The sequence below is a fragment of the Lepisma saccharinum genome, chromosome 4 (assembly GCF_977018435.1).
Source record: "Lepisma saccharinum chromosome 4, izLepSacc3.1, whole genome shotgun sequence".
In the NCBI taxonomy this organism is placed as follows: Eukaryota; Metazoa; Arthropoda; class Insecta; order Zygentoma; family Lepismatidae; genus Lepisma; species Lepisma saccharinum.
In genome coordinates, this window is record NC_139232.1 from 13905584 (window position 1) to 13922339 (window position 16756).

The window sequence follows — 16756 nt, forward strand, 5'->3', positions numbered from 1 at the left end:
CACCTAGGCAAATTAAGTACCCCATTCTGTCCTAGGTTCACCTATACAATCATTCTTGAAACCAAAACATATTTATTTCTATTTCGGTAATTTTAACTGGCTTATCTACCTCTTTGGCTGATCGCAACGATGAGATTGAATTATGAAATGCATAATGACACGCCGATGCCTTCGAAGCTATGGATTCTTTCTATGCTAACCACTGCGCCAAGGAAAGTCGGCTCCAGAACATATTATACATAATATTGTTTCCTTTCGCGATTCCCTGGTGGTTGGAGGTCATAATTTATTAACCGAACTGCAATCCATAATTCGAGCTTAGAGTTCACGGCGACCTGTACACATGACGTCACGCGGACTGCAGCATGCTAAAATTGAGGACTTATACTCGATTCTGACTCCTTTAGAAAACACACACCCTGTTCAGTCATGATGACGAGGGAACATACGCGCAGACCAAGCACTCAACAAGAAGCCATGTGTGCACATGATACCCTAATCAAACACCAGCAGAGATTGTATATTACACCGTGATACCCTCAGGATCAAACAGAACGTGTCTGAGTTTACTTTAGCAGGTGAAGAGTTTCTTTTCTGATGATACTCGATTCGAGCTGCCCTTCGCATTTGCATATTCTCGCTTTCCCCCGTCCACCATAACGTTTTAACTCATCCACTAGAATTTAATAATCACGGAGTATGCATATTCAAATAAGAGAAACATTAGACAAAATAGGCAAGTTTATTATCTCAGGGATACTTGGAAATTATTGCATTAATATCTCATTTGTGTAATTTGTGATTGCCAAATTTGATAATAAACTAGACATCCAGAACATCGAAATTTCAAAACAAATATAATTATATTCCCCTTGTGCATGTTAAATATATTTTTGTACTTGAACTTAACTGGAAACGCGTAGGTAACATTGAAATCTCCCTGTATTTCGCTATGTAAACAGGTAGTGTACTGTTATAACTGAGTTACAAGTAACAGTTACTTTTTAGGAATTCTAACTGAAACTGGCTTCCTTTAAAAGTAAGTACCTGTAACTGTAACAGTTACTTCTTTGCAGTAAAAGTAACATTATCAACAGTTACTTTGCAACACTCAAAATTTTAACAAAAAATTGTAACGTGTTTCCAACAATGTGCCTTCTCTGGATGCTAAGGTGAAACAATTTTCATGGAATCACTTAAGCAAGGAAGCTAGGTTTCGTTGCATGTAAAATTTAAAACATTCACGCTATATTGCAATTCGTCATTTGTTGTTGTTGTTGTTGTTGAGTTGGTGTTTTAAATCAACTTTATGCACAGTAAGGCTAATAGGGACTGGACCTACATTTCGCCATTTCTATTTGTGCTCTAAGACTTCAGTGCTTTGGATGGATTGCTTCATTTATTTTGAACGTTGTACTCTTGATAGAAAGAATTCATTGTCGAGGAATGAATCTTGTTGATCTTGGAACGCAATTGCCTTTAAGCATTGAATTGAATGTTTACTTTTCTCATAAAAAGTCATAATTTATTAGTGAATGAGCTCTCTTGTTGAATAAGAGAAAGTGCTAATACTACTGTATATGCCTACATGAAAAGGGTAAAATGAAATGAATATTCATTCAAGCAAAGATAACTCCTTGTTCTATCATTTATTTTTTGCAATAATATAAGTATATGATAGCTTATATTAAACACTATGAACATAAATAAAACACATGTAAGTCTTCATATATTTATTTTATTACAAGTAATGATTATGCATTGTATGTAATATTTGCAACAAAATTTAAAGCACAATGTACTTGTAAGTGTGTAACTTAGACGTATCTGAAGTAAGGAAGGTAGTGCAGTGTAATGATTTTACTATGTGTCGTACACCGCAGCACAACGTCGTGAGTTTCAGATTAGTATTTTGTTTTTACGTTTTCGGATGTTTTGTTTATAATCACTCGCTTTGTTGTGTTTGTGGTGGATTTTAGAGGTCTTAACGTGTATCGCCGGCGACGTTACCATACGTGAAATTTCAATGTCGTTAAAGCAGCAGACAATTTTCACGGAACCTGCTTCCCTGCCTGCGTTCCCCTTGCAGCCACCACGCCTATTGTGTCAGTCAGAGCACGCACACATGTGTCCGCGTCAATGGTCGCAACTATACTGCTCGTATTTCCAACTGGTGGCTGGGACATAGCGAATCAGCAATCGGTTGAATTTTTTTCGACTGACATCGGGCATTCTCGTATCACAAGACACCGAATGTTGATGGCGGGGTGAAACAAATGAAAGTTAGATGCCCAGCACATACAGAGCACTAAATGTATCATATCGATTGATGCATGAGAATGCATCGATTGATACTAAAGTGTGTTTTGTAGCTTCTTCGAAGAATCAGATTCACATTTAATGCATTTTGGTGCATTTTTGTATGTCATAAAAGAAACACCAAAGTGCATAATTTGATTCAAGTGAGAATTTCCTTCAGTCGAGATGCACTTTAATGCATCAACTGATGCGTTTTGATGCACCAGCATGAATCTTTTTTGATGATTCACTTAAACGATTCGTCTGAGCTACACAAAGTCTGTAGCTCAGACCAAACGTTTAAGTGCATCATCCAAAAAGATGCAGGAAGGTGCATCAAGGTGCATCAACTGATGCATTAAAGTGCATCTCGACTGAAATAAATCCTCACTTGAATCAAATGATGCACTTTGGTGTTTCCTTCACGACATAAAAAATGCACCAAAATGCATCAAATGTGCATCTGATCCTTCGAAGAAGCTACAAAACACACTTTAGTGCATCAATCGATGCATTATGGTGAATCAATCCATATGATGCAGTTAGTTCTCTGTGTGCATGTTGCCAAACGAAATACAAGAGTTGATCAGCGCTGTTACTGGGTAAAAGTTGTACAGTACGCAAAGCACGGAAAATTAGTACACAAAACACTCAAACACTGTTCAAGAAAGCTTATGAAAACAACTGACAAAAACAGACGTACACCTTGCAACGTTGTAACGAGAGAGCGATGTTATCCCTACAGTTTTTAGTTCGCAACTGAGGTCATCAAGGCACACAACCCCATAAGACCATTGGTGGAGAGATAGAGCTATGTAGCAAAAGTTAGTTCAGCCGCCAGTTTCTGTTTGAATAGTCCAGGGGAAAACCTGACGAGTCACAATTTCCTATTTTTACAAGATAACCAATTAAAAATTTCAAGACTGACAGGTACACCAAGTTTAAACTTTCTCATTAATCAGGACTTGTCCAGTTTTTCGTCTGTACAGTAAACCATACAAAACTACGAGTACACTGACGGAGAGATATTTAATGCCAGCAAATCGATAAGATTGTCACGTGCCAGTTCCGACGACACAATGAAAAATGCAAGGAAGAACTGTTTCCCGAGAGCAACGATAGATGGCAGCACACCATATAAAGAAGAGCAGAGTTCATTGTAAAAACTAGGAGAGGAGAAGAGTGATTATATATATTATAGTAAATGCAAAATACATAAAGGAAGAGATTAAAAATTATAGAAGGAGTGAATAAAATGGTGTAAATAGCCAATTAAGATAATTAAGAATATTATCGTATATGAAACAATCAGGAAAGTAAATAAGTGAGCAAATGAATTCAGAAATGTATCTCCTTTCTGATCCTAGTGATCAAAATTTGATTTAATACATCTGACTTGGAGAACATCGTCAGCTTTTGTATTTGTCCGTCCCTCGGTGGCGCTGTGTCAAATTAGACGCCCCGAAGCACTTACGGTTGCGCTCCTTATTAGACGCACTGGGCCATAAGCAGCGCTTGCTGTTAGTGATCCTGGGCTATCCCCCTTTTGGTCATTACATAGGAGGTGGCGCTACTGTCAGTTTAGACGCCCCTAATCTTTCTATAAGTATAGCTTGTGTTGTTTGTATAATGCCAAAGAAGCGGGGAAAGCTAGCGCATATATTTAATAAATAAGATTACGCTTTAAAAGGAAAGAAAAGAAGCTTTTCACTAATCAACGATAGAAAGGAAGAATAAGCCTTTTCCCAAAATAGAAGGAAGAGAAGAAGAAGAAGCCTTTTTCCCAAAAATTACTAGAAGAAAGAAGAATAAGATTTCCTTTCAATTATTCATATATGTATAAGAAGAATATAACCGACGTAAATTTGGAATCAGCATATATATATATTTCAATGTATATACAAGCTTCGCTATATATTTTCTCTGTATTGTGTACAGTTTTCAGAATATAGATCCGCATTTAACTATATCCTCTTGGCTATAAAACGCTTTCTTATTTGGATTCTCGAATAAAGAACCTATCCCCTGAGATTAAGATATATGTAGCCGTGGTATAAGTTTATTTTAAGAAGTGCACTAGAGGGACGTTGCACAAGTGGCGACCAACGTTGCGTCTAGCAGAATTGTGAATAAGAAAGCAAAGAGAGAGAACTCGAAGATAAATAAATAAATATAATAAAGTAGAGGACGAGAACGGAGAAACTACAGTGAAGGAAAAACAAGAGAAAATAGAAGAAATGACCGTGATGGAAATGTGCCAGAAGTTATTGATGAAGATGGAAGAGTACAATAAAACATGCGAAGAGTACAATAGAGGGATGACAGAGATGCTTGACGAAAGGAATAGAAAGGTAGAAGAGCACCACAGAAGGATGTTGGGATTGTTTGACAAAAGAGAGAGAATAATAGAAGGAACAATGCTGTCGATCGAGAGTACGAGTTTAGATATGAATAGAAGAAGCGAAGATGAGGTTTCAGAGATTAGAGAAGTAAATGAACGAAAAATGAAAGTCCGGAAAGACAATTGGGGAAAGCGATTCTCAGAAAGTTCCAATGACGAGCATGACAGCAAGATAGAAGATGTAGCTATAAAGTTACGAGAAGAAAACACTCAGGAACTTAAAGAAATCAAAGAAGAGACAGATAAGAAAATAGAAGAAGAAAGAGGAATAGAAAGGGAGGAAAAATTTAGTTTTCAATACAGTAATGAAGAAATCCATGTCGAAATGAAGATGAAAGAAGAAAGTTCCAGTGACGAGTCTCTGACGGAGGAAGAAAAGAAGCATACGCCTAACCGAAGATTTAAACAAAGAAGGAAGAAAAGTAAAATGAGATTTAGATATATCCACGTAAAGACATGGAAGAAGAAGAAGATAAAGAAATGAAAAATAGAAAATAACCTGAAGAAAGTTAATAATATGCTAAAAAGGGTCGACATAGATCAAATGGATTTTGATGCTACTTCGCCAAAGAGAAGGAAGAAGAAGACGAAACGGAAAAGACAAGGAGAGCATGCATTTGATGAAGATGTAGAACATAAGAAGAAGTCTTGGCAGAAACCAAATTGGAAGAAGAGAGAAATGAAAGTACTTTCGTTAGTGGAAGAAAGTTGGAAGAGGAGGAAAAAGGATCTTGAGAAGAATAGAAAAGAAAATAGAAGAAAGAAAAGAAAAAGAGGAAGAGAAAAAGAAAACTAGATAGTGACAAGCAACGAGTATTTGAAAGAATTGGAAGAAACGAATAAGACTGACTAGTGCAAAGGAAGGAGATGTTATGAATTATAGACTGGCAGCGAACGTTTCTAGAATTAATAAAATGTCTTAAAGGGTTCCAGTTCACCAGAAGAAAAATTCGTGGAATTATTAGCTTGGGCAAATATTAATGATCTATTTGAAAGAAGAAAATTTTAGTTCTTTAATGTTAGTTCCTGTAAAAAGATATATAATACCCATCGTTGGAGGAAAATCTATTTAGCAAATGATATCTTAGGAAAGAATAATAAGTTCTAATTTATATCACCACCCCATTGAACAATGAGACTGATAGTGAAAGATCAAACCTGTAAAAGGAAAGATGCCAAAGAAAGTAATATGGAAAATAGAAATCAACTTTTCAATTGTACGGACAGAAGAACGAAGAAGATAGAACAGTTAGGCACAGAAGGAAGTTAATTATGAAGAAAACTCTAAGGAAAAAGGAGAAGAAAATATGAAAGAAGATCAAATAGTATCAGTAAAATGTATGCTTGTTAAGCTTAGACGATTAAAAGTCATCGTGTATTTAGAAAAGTGCAAAAGAAATGGGTTGTAATCCCAGAAGTTAATAAATAATCGGTTGTATTCCGAGAATTGAGTTGTAATCCCAGAAAATATATATAGATACATGCTGATATGAAATTAAGGCTAATGTGAAGAATTATTGTAGCTGATAAAAACACGTAGAAGATAGAACTTAGAGAAGAAAGAGATTTCTTTGAAACGGAAAAATCTGAGCTAACTGATAATCTGTAGAGAGATTGCTGAAAGAAGAAAAGGGTGAAACAAAATTTACTTTTTTGGCAGGCCATCGTCAGGTAAAGACTATCTTGGAGAGATTAGACGAGCAGACTTGCAGGAGATGAACTATTGAAGAATTATATTTTGTATTTTAAAATAACTTGAGAGGTCACGAATATTTCCGGAACGTGGTGATAAGATATCTAGAAACGAAAATAGAAAGAAGAGAGAAATAGAGAGATGAGGAAAAATGCTGAATGCCAGGAGATATAATTGCAGAGAGAAAGTGAAAAGGAATGTAAGCAGTAGAAATGAGAGTCAATGAGAAGATTCAAATGAGATGTAGAGAAAGTGGAAAAATTTATCTATTTCCAAAAGAATTCTTCAAATAGAGAAATTTTTCATCCTCAAGGAATGGGATATTGTGTCACGTGCCAGTTCCGACGACACAATGAAAAATGCAAGGAAGAACTGTTTCCCGAGAGCAACGATAGATGGCAGCACGCCATATAAAGACGAGCAGAGTTCATTGTAGAAACTACGAGAGGAGAAGAGTGATTATATATATTATAGTAAATGCAAAATACATAAAGGAAGAGTTTAAAAATTATAGAAGGAGTGAATAAAATGTTGTAAATAGCCAATTAAGATAATTAAGAATATGATCGTATATGAAACAATCAGGAAAGTAAATAAGTGAGCAAATGAATTCAGAAATGTATCTCCTTTCTGATCCTAGTGATCAAAATTTGATTTAATACATCTGACTTGGAGAACATCGTCAGCTTTTGTATTTGTCCGTCCCTCGGTGGCGCGGTGTCAAATTAGATGCCCCGAAGCACTTACGGTTGCGCTCCTTATTAGACGCACTGGGCCATAGGCAGCGCTTGCTGTTAGCGATCCTGGGCTATCCCCCTTTTGGTCATTACATAGGATGTGGCGCTACTGTCAGTTTAGACGCCCCTAATCTTTCTATAAGTATAGCTTGTGTTGTTTGTATAATGCCAAAGAAGCGGGGAAAGCGAGCGCATATATATAATAAATAAGATTACGCTCTAAAAAGAAAGAAAATGAATTAGAAGAAAGAAAAAGAATTAGAAGCTTTTCACTAATCAACGATAGAAAGGAAGAATAAGCCTTTCCCAAAATAGAAGGAACAAAAGAAGAAGTAGCCTTTTCCCAAAATAGAAGGAAGAAAAGAAGAAGAAGCCTTCTCTCCAAAATTACGAGAAGAAAGAAGAATAAGATTTCCTCTCAATTATTCATATATATATAAGAAGAATATAACTGACGTAAATTTGGAATCAGCATATATATTTCAATGTATATACAAGCTTCGCTATATATTTTCTCTGTATTGTGTACAGTTTTCAGAATATAGATCCGCATTTAACTATATCCTCTTGGGTCTAAAACGCTTTCTTATTTGGAATTCTCGAATAAAGAACTTATCCCCTGAGATTAAGATATCTGTAGCCGTGGTATAAGTTTATTTTAAGAAGTGCACTAGAGGGGCGTTGCAAGATTGGACTTCTCAGATTTTTGGATCATCTGATAATAGTTCTGCTTCCCTCGGGCTGTCTCAACCAGGTGCCACAACTGCATAACAATCAAGATTTGGATGTTAATCACATGCTGTCCTTTAGATTGCTCCATTTGCCCAACAAACAAAGGATAAGCACAGCAATTAAGGCCAATAATTACAATACCAAATTGTCCCGGATGTTTGGTTTGGCAACAATTGCTACACACGTGATAAGGATCAAGAAACTTTAGATGACACTACTACTCGTACATAAACAAAATATCGCCCCTAAACCATGTTATGAGAATAACTCATTACGCGTATATTATTTTTCGTCATATGATTAGCCTACATATAGAGACTGTTAACCTAACTTTAGTATGAGTAATGAGAATTTAACTGTGAAGTGGATTTAACATTTTTGAAACGGTTTCTAAAGTTACAATTTTTTCTTTAAAGCACATTTTCCTACATTTCCTTTAAAGAAGTGTAGTAAATTTCATGCTAATCAGTACTTGTATTCGAGTTGAAAGGGAAAAGGCGAGAATTTCGCCATCTAATTTTTATTTCCTAAGTTATTCGTATTCATTTAAAATAAATCCTCAGCTGGGGACATTAAGTTTCCTATCTATGAATAATGAAGCAGTGTCAAAACTTGATATTTATAATGAAGTGTTTTTAGCAGCGCCATAATCTGCGATCTAAGAATGGCGACAGTATTTCATGGAATTTTTTTCCGACATACATCTTAATCAGCTTGTACACTACATACGCTATAACTAGTTCTGCACTGGTTTAACTAATTTAACATTAGCGTTGATTCATCATTAGCCCTACATATGTATTGCATCAAGGAAGTAAGGTTAGGCCTACATGTTTGTCTTTGCGTCTGTTAAGACAATATGAACCAGATATTTGGTCTTATAATAAATCTTATATATAATAAAGCATTTCGTAAATAATTTATATAGGAAGCTTACTAAACCAAATATATATATATATATATATATATATATATATATATATATATATATATATATATATATATATATATGTTGACTATTTTGAAATACATTGTTTTTAGGGGTAGTTATAGAGTAGTTGCTGAAATTACACAGGGATTAAGAGGGACTAGACCTACAGTTCATCCATCCGTATAAATCTCGAAGCCATCACTTTGCAACTTTATGCACTGTATTTTCTTTCTGGAATTATTATTATGATTATTGTTATTCCTATTGCTATTGAAAGCGTTTTCGCACCGCCTCGCATCATCCTGGTGCTGCCTATTGGAGTGTCTGAACTTTCCCGGTCACCTGATAAGTGGAAAAGTGTAACACTAGGAACTATTTTGAATTATTTGAATTAATTAATTATTTATTATTTCTAATTATATGTTTGTTGATGTTCGTTCTTATAATAATTACTTTGAATTTTCCTGCATTGAGTAGATCAACAGTGAAAAATATATTCAATACGCAAAATAAATGTATGCACTTTCTCTGGTGCTTTCCTCAATTCAAACCACGATCGAGATTAGCTTTAACGTCATTGTTGATAAGTAATTTCCATTAATGCGCAATGGTTTTATTTAAGAAAAGTTTCCTTCTTACAAAACAGCAAAAATATCTATTCACAGATGTATTCACATGTAGTAAATAGTCAACGGTCAAATAAAATGGAAGAGGGAAAATGTATGAAAACCAGTATCGACGGTTGAATAAATGTGAGAAGAGGCAGGCCGATATGGAAGTCACATTCTGTATACCCCTAAATGCGATACAAAAATATATGTTTGGGGCAAAAGAGGATCTGCTTACAGTAGAACCCAGATTTTACGTTTACGGCTTTTACATTTTCCTACATTATGCATTCAATTATTATTATTAATAATTATTAGTTCAGCACAGGTCACACATACCAATTATGTTGAACGTAATATACTCCACACTAGAAAAGAAAATACCAAATGAACATATATATATATATATATATATATATATATATATATTGATCCGCTAGATGAAAGAAACTGTAGTTATGAATATAACGCCGTTGCTTTGGAATCATCGGGTTCCTGGTTCGGTAGCCGGTGGAGGCACATAGTGGTCCAAATTTCACTTTAAACTGTAAGTCAAGTGCCAGTTATTCTATCTGCGCACAAAGTGGACTTAAAGACTCAAATTTCACTGTCCTGAGCTCTACAAGCACCAACATGTGGTTTTAAGAAATTCAAATGAAGCTTTCCCATCATACATCTGCCATTTATCATCGTTTGGTAAGACATTTGTATTTCTTTCTCTTGTAGTGCTTGAATAAAATAGAAACTGCAAAGAAGACTATCTACTTGTTTACTTTGTTGTGTTTCAACTAACAACTTTCTCGCAATACAAGGCAGTAGATTTCACACCCACTAGAATCAATTCAAAATACTCTCGACTGCTTCTTTAACTGGGGGACAAGATTCCATGACGACATATAAACTCCAGTAAGACTTCAATACAAATATTTGAATGTGCATATTATTTTCAATGTGGGTAGAAATTTGTCTGAGCAACACCTAGTAATGGACACAGCTATTATTTTATTCATAGTACTTGAAATAAGTTATTTGCCTTCAAGTCCTGAACATCAAAATAGTGCCGTATAGTATTTATAGTATTGCGTTTCTATGGTGGAACGTCAATGTACAGTCACGCACATTTCCGAGTAGTAAGCTCACCATGATTTTCAATGACGACAGGTTTCCCCGATGGCGTAGTGTTAACGCCGTCGCCTTGAAATCAAGAGGAAACGAGTTTGATATCTGGTGAAGACACATAGTGGCTCAAATTTCAATTTAAACTTTTGGTCCAGTCCAAATTAGTCTTTCTGTGTATAAAGGTGACTAAAGAAAAACAAGGTCCAATGGCGTCGTTACAACTTTGAAGTGATGATTGCATGTCGACACTATTAAGACAGTTCTATTGCAGCTAATTAATTTCTACATGCGACAGTGTCTTCAAACCAAAAATACTTTTTCTTGGAGACTGAAATCTTGAAACTTAATCGCATCCTTTAGACAGGAGGCCTCCGCGATGGCGCAGTGGTAGCGTCCTCGTCTTGTAATCAAGGGGTCCCGGTTTCGATACCCGGTGGAGGCACATAGTGGTTCAGAGCTCACTTTAAACTGTAGGTCCAGTCCCGATTAGCCTTACTGTGCATAAAAGTGGACTAAAATCACCAAATCAATCAATCAATCAGGACTATTGCTGCATAATCAAGACGTACCAAGTTTGACTAAATGTGGATATTTATGGTTAGAATTCCCCGTGACTAATTCCCCTGCCGAATGGAATAAGAGACGCTATTTACGAGTCTCATAATTCATCTTTGTAGTTTCCAGAATGTAAGAGACTGTCACTGTAATTGATTTTCCACCTACAAAACTATAACGAGATTTTACGTCCAGAACTACACGGTCAATATGCCTGAAATTTGAATAATAATATGGTAAAATCCTAAATATACTGTGGTTATTATTATAGAAATTGTAAGTAGAAATCTTGAAACAGTTGTGCTTGCGTTTTCGACATTGTGAAGCACACGCGCAGTTTGTACGTGCTATCATTTCGCTATTACGAATTGTATGCACTGCGTTATTGGTCCAAAACTTTGTTTAACTCACCTTCAAATGAAGAGGAAGCACTTGAATAAAGAGGAATTTCATCGATTACCATACCAATTGTTATTCTTTTCAGACAATCAAGTTTCAAACGGGGAATGTAAATTGAATGTGAAATTGGCGCTCTATAGTTTACGGAAACTTTTGGTATCTTTTTAAACGGCATCATTTGAAAACTATCATATTTTAAATATCGAAATTACCAATGGTTAGAACAAAGGTTCGTTGAAATGACGGAGAGATCCTTGAGGGATATATTTTCACTGCTAAATAACGTTTAGTATTAATTCAAAATAATTTCCATTGCCTTTCTTGCAAAACTATCAGAGAATAATTGAATTAAAATTTCCCTGTACGGTCACCGTCAATAAAAATGGGACACCTATATATTGAAATACTCGCTTCCATGCAATGCGTTATGTGTGTTTGGTAACTCTAGGTCCGTAAGAGGATTTTAGTATCAAAGTTTCAATAGAAACTTCTACCACCGGCGTAGATCTAGGCAACACACATAACGCCTTGCATGGAAGCCAGTATTTCAGGATATAGGTGTCCCATTTCTTTCGCCGGTGACTGTACTAGCGACTTCCCCACCTCTCTAGTTGTAACTGTACGACTTTACACGTACATTCAGTAAATGCTATACACCCTTACAGTTCATCGCATCATGGCACAAACTTCTATTTTCGACATAAGCTTAAGGAGAGTGACACGTGCCAAGCGATAGTCAAAGTTGAACAACAATAAACTTGGCAACCATGGGCGTAACTTGGGACCTAACTTTGAGGGGCAGAATCAAACTGGACCTAATTTTGAGAGTGGAGAATTAAACTGGGCCTAATTTTGAGGAAGCAAAATTAAACTGGGCCTAATTTTGAGGGGGTGGAATCAGACTTGCGGCCTAATTTAGAGGGACAGAATAAAACTAGGCATTATTTTGAGGGGACAGAATCAAACTGGACCTAATTTTGAGAGGGAAGAATCAAATTGGACCTAATTTTGAGGGTGCAAAATTAAACTGGGCCTAATTTTGAGAGGGCAGAATCAAACTTGGGGCTTAACTTTGGGGCAAAATAATCAAAAAGTTTTCCATCCCATAAAAACAGCATCCAGGATTATTTGCTAAATAACTGTGACGTTTGCGAAATTACAAATATTACTGTTTATTACATTGCTCCTCAGGTACCCTAACTTGTAAATTTTAATGAACCCGAATTTTTGGGGGGAGGAAGCGCCCCCCTTGCCCCTGCCAAGTTACGCCTATGTTGGCAACAATTAATATGTTTCAGAGGGAACGGGTTTATTGTCCAACAATGATACATATTTTCGAACTGCGAAATAACAATAGTGAGGTTAACTATGAAATTAATTGTGTATAATATCACTACGTAAAAGTTTGTTGGGGAGGGGAAAGTATTACCCAATATACTGAGGCGGTAGGAAGTATATAATATCAATCTATTCTATGTCTAACTACGTATCAAGCGTTATCTAAAGGCCTACTGCTACTGTAACTATTGAATCTACGTGGTATTAACTAATAAAAAAAAGATCTACTAAAGTAAATAGTCATGGAATCATATTTACATGTTGTTTCAAAGATCACGCCCTGAAACTCGGTTTCCTCTTCTTAGTGAGATGACAACATTACGTCTCCCACGTGCTTAAGTAAGTCTTGGACCTTTACCAATTCATTGTAGAGAGAGAGAGAGAGAACCAGGAATCGGTTTACACATATGTCGAAAGCACAACAAAGGCACACTCAGACACTTGGTCGTCGACAACGATACTCTTTTGACTTATCCGCGACGGTTCCTGGTGATTTCTTTAGGAGCAATAAGCCCAAGGGGCTTTCCATTACTGGCTCGTCCTCGCAGGCTAACGGGGGAGTAACGGGCGTGCGGAAAATGTGGACTAGTGGAGCATGCGTTCCGTTGCAAGGATATGACACGCGTGTGTGCGTCGACGCACGTACTGCTTTTCTAACTTTCCCTGCTGGAAAACTCACCGGTGCGATCAGCTGGGACTTGTCCGGACTTGCACGACGCAACGCGAAGACCCGGGTGAAATGGGAAACCGGGTTACGGTGCTTGTTGAAGGGGGAGGTGAGAAAGGGTGGGACCGATAAAGCCTACAGACGAGGTGAGGCTGGTAAAGAAGCTTATCTCGTGTCGAAATCTTGAAGCTTGAGTTTTATGTCCCTTGAACACACCCCTGTTTAGTCTATCCGGACCAGCTAGGCAAGATCGATATTGAAGGGTGTAGCCTTTTGGTCCTCAAACACCAAGGAACGTACGCGTGCTTATAAGTGCACTGCAACAGTCGGGTCCTCTTGTGCAAGAAACGTACCGCCCTGCTATATGATAGCAGCCTCCTATGTTTTCAGAAGAAAATATCGGCGATTAGAGACAGCGCCACCGGTGAAGGAGCACACCCAAAGAAGACAGTAGGTTAGTGAGACGAGAAGACAGAAAGACAAACAGGCACACGTAGCCGAAAGAAACGGAGCACAAGAAGCCGCGTTGAATGTTGCAACGAGTACCCACGCACACAGACTCAGGAGCTGTACCGCGCGCGTTGGGGGAAAGATGGGCAGAAGGGCCGCGGAGGGAGGAATAAAGGGCCGGGAGGCGTTTGCGCGCGCTCGGAACGGGCCCTTACGAACGGGGCCAATTCAACCTCCACCCACGAACCGACACGAGCTGGGCAAAATTCCGTCGTGTCCCACCCACATCGGAAGTTGGCGTACGCTGCAGAATGACGTTGGGCGAGGCAAAAAAACAAACTATCTTGCACTACTTTGGCGGGCAGATAGATAATGTAATGATACATTCTCGCGTAAGAGTTCGTAAATTCTGTGGACTTCAGCCAGGAACCTCCCCCTCCTATCAACCTAGACCTTTTAAGCATGCATAGGAGTGGCAGAGTTGATTTTCAGGGAGACCATTAATTTAAATTATGTCAAGGTTCATTATGAGCCACAATCACTACTGTCAATTAAGTCAATTATGCAAACGATGGTCATATTCTATGAAGACGGTTCATCCACTGTCCTATCCGTTCTGTTACACTCACAGGGGAAGGGGTTAATGACGATCAAATCCCTCAAAATTGGTCCAGCTCTATGCTATGTCTTCATCACATGAAATACATCAAGTTTATTTTCCAAAGTTTTTCTTGCAGCTGAGAAAACACTGTGGTGAAATGACACAAACAATGTTTCAGAAAGTCCACAGCACATTTTAGTCAACGTATAAACCCAGATGTGTTGTATCGTTGATTACAATAATTTATCTGTAGTATTTTAACACAACCGAGGTTAACGTTGGAGAAAATATGGTGTGGACCTTCTGGCACCATTGTCTGTCCTTTTAACACCAAAATTTTTACACTTTACCTTCGAAAGCGTTGGTCGGTTTCTATCAAATGCCATAACAGATCAGTTGTACGAGGTGTCTAGCTTATATGAACATTTCAGCTCAAAACATGTAAATTTTCGGTATTTACCGCCGCACAAAATGTGTTGCTTCCATCCATTTGTCATTTAAAACTAGAATTTCCATTAAAGTAACGTTTCTTGAACCTTTTCATGTAAAGTTCCATAAACAGTTTGGTTTGAGTTGATGTTTTAAGTCCACTTTGTGTTAGTAAGGATAATCGGGACTGGATCTACATTTTAAAGTGGAATCCGAAGCACTATGAGCCTCCACCGGGTATCGAACCCGGGACCCCTTGATTACAAGGCGACGACGCTACCACTGCGCCATCGGGGAGCCCGTAGTTCCATAAACAGTAAGTCTTCTTGTGTGTATATTTAACATGAGAACGAGGAGGAAACAAAAAGTTTGCAATGATATACATTTTACTCAGTGCAGGAATCTTTTGAAATATATTTAATTATAACAATACACTTAAAATGTTGTTGCTAAGCTTGGTACATATTGTTAGCTTGACAATGGTCAGATGAGGAGTGTATCTCATGATGAAAGAAAATATTCCATTATTGCCAGTAGGGTGTATAAAAATCATGATTTTCTAAAAAAAAATCATGTTTGTTGATTTTTTATTTAAATTGATATTTTCTTTTCTTAAAAAAACACGCGTAAAATTGCTTTATGTTTTTTGGCATCATACATATAACTTTGTATGTTTATAATAGAAGGGCTTTTTCTAGTAAAGGGCCCTGTAAAATATTTGAACAGTTTGATTAAAGCAAATTAAAAAATATTTGTAAACATACATTTTTCTGTTTCTGACACTGTACCTACTATGGAAATGTTTGTCGATTGTGTTAATGAAACTGTAATAATTTCAGTACTTTTCTTCCAATGAAAATATGTCATTCAAGATATACTCTACAATTGTGACTTAAAATATTAACTTATAATATTTTTATAGTCTTCGTAACTGCATTTTGAAATTTTTTTAATGATAGTTTGAAAAATATCAGCTGCCATGCTTATTTACATTTTAATGATATTGACACTATTTATGGTTTAACATGATTAGTATCTTGTATATTTTTCTTACAAAATGTTTACTAATTTTGACTAAAAATTATTGAATTTTAAATCAAGATAAATTTAAGTGTTTTTACAGTTTACATATCCTTTCGTATGAGCCTCACCCCATCAGTACATATTTCTTTTCGTTTTCTAGAGCCTAGTAAACACCATTAAATGATCACGGGATTAATGTGCTTTCACCAAAAGTGACTCTGATATCTGCAAAATCCTTATGTACATTATTCTATAAATTATTTATTTCAATTACGATTTAAATCAACCTGATTTATATGAATCCACCTTGATTGCCAGATCCTTGAGCCTTGGGAGAAAATCCGTCCCGGTACAGGAAAAAGGTGGAAAAAGAAAGCTCATATTTCATAATGTATTAATAATAGGAATATGTCCTTAATATTTAGAGGCAATTAACATAGAAAGCGTCCCTTGTTGGCAAGCACCTGCTGAACTGCACAATCTATTTTAATGTCTCAGAATAATTACACCAATAAAACCACTACTATCATGTGGCATGTTTGGGAATAAGAAAATATCTCCATGTTTGGTAGTGAGAAACGATTTAGAAGATGAAAGATTAATGTTTAGTTAGCATGATGATAAATAGCATGCAATGTTAATGGTACATTATTTATTATCTTGTGCTTTAGATTATAAGTATTCTAACACTATGTTTCAGAAGAGGACCTTTCCTCTCGTCTTCAAACGAAGTCTCGTTTTGGATCATTCCTATGAAGGCAATAAGAGGAAAATC

At 36.6% G+C, this 16756-nt stretch overlaps 1 protein-coding gene across 1 annotated transcript in view; it reads right to left on the reverse strand.

Moving 5' to 3' along the window:
- Positions 1-14051, reverse strand: part of LOC145986851 (uncharacterized) — a 286801-nt gene extending 272750 nt beyond the window's left edge. The window contains exon 1 of the mRNA XM_083121324.1: positions 13070-14051. The gene's annotated coding sequence lies outside the window, so the exon portion shown is untranslated. The remainder of the gene's footprint in view (positions 1-13069) is intronic.
- Positions 14052-16756: the final 2705 nt, after the last annotated feature.